The sequence below is a fragment of the Brienomyrus brachyistius genome, unplaced genomic scaffold (genome assembly GCF_023856365.1).
Source record: "Brienomyrus brachyistius isolate T26 unplaced genomic scaffold, BBRACH_0.4 scaffold33, whole genome shotgun sequence".
In the NCBI taxonomy this organism is placed as follows: domain Eukaryota; kingdom Metazoa; phylum Chordata; class Actinopteri; order Osteoglossiformes; family Mormyridae; genus Brienomyrus; species Brienomyrus brachyistius.
Window position 1 is genome coordinate 298,474 of NW_026042308.1, and position 3,300 is coordinate 301,773.

General features: G+C 51.7%; 1 long non-coding RNA gene across 1 annotated transcript; it reads right to left on the reverse strand.

Moving 5' to 3' along the window:
- Positions 1 to 205: 205 nt before the first annotated feature.
- LOC125721512 (uncharacterized) lies at positions 206 to 2,305 on the reverse strand. Its single transcript, XR_007385788.1, has 5 exons — positions 2,038 to 2,305; positions 1,718 to 1,781; positions 1,634 to 1,685; positions 1,410 to 1,537; positions 206 to 325 (listed from the first exon to the last, which is right to left on the reverse strand). It is a non-coding gene; the product is annotated as an uncharacterized LOC125721512 (long non-coding RNA).
- Positions 2,306 to 3,300: the final 995 nt, after the last annotated feature.

The following is a 3,300-nucleotide window of genomic DNA, read 5'->3' on the forward strand; positions in this document are numbered from 1 at the left end:
TGTGAGAACCTGTGTGTACACCTGTGTGCACACCTGTGTATGTGTCTGTGAGTACCTGTGTGTACACCTGTATGTGTCTGTGAGAACCTGTGTGCACACCTGTGTATGTGTCTGTGAGAACCTATGTGCACACCTGTATGTGTCTGTGAGTACCTGTGTGTACACCTGTTTGTGTCTGTGAGTACCTGTTTGTACACTTGTATGTGTCTGTGAGAACCTGTTTGTACACCTGTGTGTGTCTGTGAGAACCTGTGTGTACACCTGTATGTGTCTGTGAGAACCTGTGTGTACACCTGTATGTGTCTGTGAGAACCTGTTTGTACACCTGTGTATGTGTCTGTGAGTACCTGTTTGTACACCTGTATGTGTCTGTGAGTACCTGTGTGTACACCTGTATGTGTCTGTGAGAACCTGTGTGCACACCTGTGTATGTGTCTGTGAGAACCTATGTGCACACCTGTATGTGTCTGTGAGTACCTGTGTGTACACCTGTATGTGTCTGTGAGAACCTGTTTGTACACCTGTGTGCACACCTGTATGTGTCTGTGAGAACCTGTTTGTACACCTGTATGTGTCTGTGAGAACCTGTTTGTACACCTGTGTGCACACCTGTATGTGTCTGTGAGTACCTGTGTGTACACCTGTATGTGTCTGTGAGAACCTGTTTGTACACCTGTGTGTGTCTGTGAGTACCTGTGTGTACACCTGTGTGTGTTTGTGAGAACCTGTGTGTACACCTGTATGTGTCTGTGAGTACCTGTTTGTACGCCTGTATGTGTTTGTGAGAACCTGTTTGTACACCTGCGTGTGTCTGTGAGAACCTGTTTGTACACCTGTTTGTGTCTGTGACAACCGGCTTGTACACCTGTTTGTGTCTGTGAGAACCTGTTTGTACACCTGTGTGTGTTTGTGAGAACCTGTGTGTACACCTGTATGTGTCTGTGAGAACCTGTGTGTACTCCTGTTTGTGTCTGTGAGAACCTGTTTGTACACCTGTTTGTGTCTGTGACAACCGGCTTGTACACCTGTTTGTGTCTGTGAGAACCTGTTTGTACACCTGTGTGTGTTTGTGAGAACCTGTGTGTACACCTGTATGTGTCTGTGAGAACCTGTGTGTACTCCTGTTTGTGTCTGTGAGAACCTGTTTGTACACCTGTGTGTGTCTGTGAGTACCTGTGTGTACACCTGTGTGTGTCTGTGAGAACCTGTTTGTACACCTGTGTGTGTCTGTGAGAACCTGTTTGTACACCTGTTTGTGTCTGTGACAACCGGCTTGTACACCTGTGTGTGTCTGTGAGTACCTGTGTGTACACCTGCGTGTGTCTGTGAGAACCTGTTTGTACACCTGTGTGTGTCTGTGAGAACCTGTTTGTACACCTGTTTGTGTCTGTGACAACCGGCTTGTACACCTGTGTGTGTCTGTGAGAACCTGTTTGTACACCTGTGTGTGTCTGTGAGTACCTGTTTGTACACCTGCGTGTGTCTGTGAGAACCTGTTTGTACACCTGTGTGTGTCTGTGAGTACCTGTGTGTACACCTGTGTGTGTCTGTGAGAACCTGTTTGTACACCTGTGTGTGTCTGTGAGTACCTGTGTGTACACCTGTTTGTGTCTGTGAGAACCTGTTTGTACACCTGTGTGTGTCTGTGAGTACCTGTGTGTACACCTGTGTGTGTCTGTGAGAACCTGTTTGTACACCTGTGTGTGTCTGTGAGTACCTGTGTGTACACCTGTGTGTGTTTGTGAGAACCTGTGTGTACACCTGTATGTGTCTGTGAGTACCTGTTTGTACGCCTGTATGTGTTTGTGAGAACCTGTTTGTACACCTGCGTGTGTCTGTGAGAACCTGTTTGTACACCTGTTTGTGTCTGTGACAACCGGCTTGTACACCTGTTTGTGTCTGTGACAACCGGCTTGTACACCTGCGTGTGTCTGTGAGAACCTGTTTGTACACCTGTTTGTGTCTGTGAGAACCTGTTTGTACACCTGCGTGTGTCTGTGAGAACCTGTTTGTACTCCTGTTTGTGTCTGTGAGAACCTGTTTGTACCCCTGTGTGCACACCTGTGTATGTGAGCGCGCTGGTGTTCAAAAGGTTACTCCATGTAAATGTCTAGTAGTGTGTGTGGGGAGCCACAGCCCCATCCCCAAGGACATAAAGCCGACACGGAGGAGGCCCGGACCCCAGACATCCAGAGGCCCCCCAGGGCATGGGAGCCCCCGGAGGACCACCGCAGGGAGAATAGCAGCCCCTCACCCAGAAAAGGGCAGAGGAGAGCTCCGGAGGGAGGCCATCCGGCAGCCACAGTGCAGGTGCCCCAGGGGGCCGTGGCGGCGAGCCCGCAGGCTACACCAGCAGCCGGCCCCACCAGGGCAGACCAGGCCCTGGGCCCAGAGATCCAAGGGCCCCCCCCACCCCCCAGCAAGGGCCCGACAGAGCCAGGAGGGCCAGATCCCGCCAGGCAACCGCCGAGGGTGAGCCAGCACCCATCCGAGCACCCAGCCCCGGACATCGAGAACCACCAACGCAGCAGCGGCCGGGGGCCCCATCCACCGGCAGGGAGTGTGGCGGGGGGGAATAGAGCCCGAGATGTTATTTCGGGTGGAATCTAGGACCCAACCTGACACATGCGTATAGACAAACAGGCAGACACATATACAAGCATACGTTCCCACCCTCATGCAGACATAAACAAATATTTACACATTCACCCAACATGGAGACACACAGAAATGAACGCTGTACACATACTCTCACTCCCCATATATACCCCATTTTTTTCCTCTGGCGAGGAGACCAGAAGACCACCCCGGACACCGCAGCAGCCGAGAAGCCCACCAGCCCAGACCCCGACCAGACGGCCAGCTCTTCCTCTCTCAGCCCCCAGCCCCAAATGGCGAACGGAGAACGGTGGTGTGAAAAGACCCCATGCCCCCCTTCGCCCGCTCAGATGTGGTGTTGGTGCGTGTTGTTCTAAAGTGCTTTTAAAACAGGTGAAGGGCATGGCACTAACCACCCCCTGCCGACCAACAGTTGGTGTTAGCTCGGCCCCTCACCAGAACCCTCAATGTCTATGTGCAATTAAAATTGAGATGTGGGCCCTGGCACCAGAGGTAAGTCTGAATGAACAGACCGCCCTCTGGATGCCATACTGTGTGCCCATCCCCAACGCCCTAAATGTATGTGTCATGAGAGAGTCAGTGATGAGTGTCTAAGTTGTGATGTATGATTGAGATGTATGATTGAGATGCAGGTGGTCGCGAGGGGACAGAGGAGGAATACCTCCCCTGTATCCCAGCAAC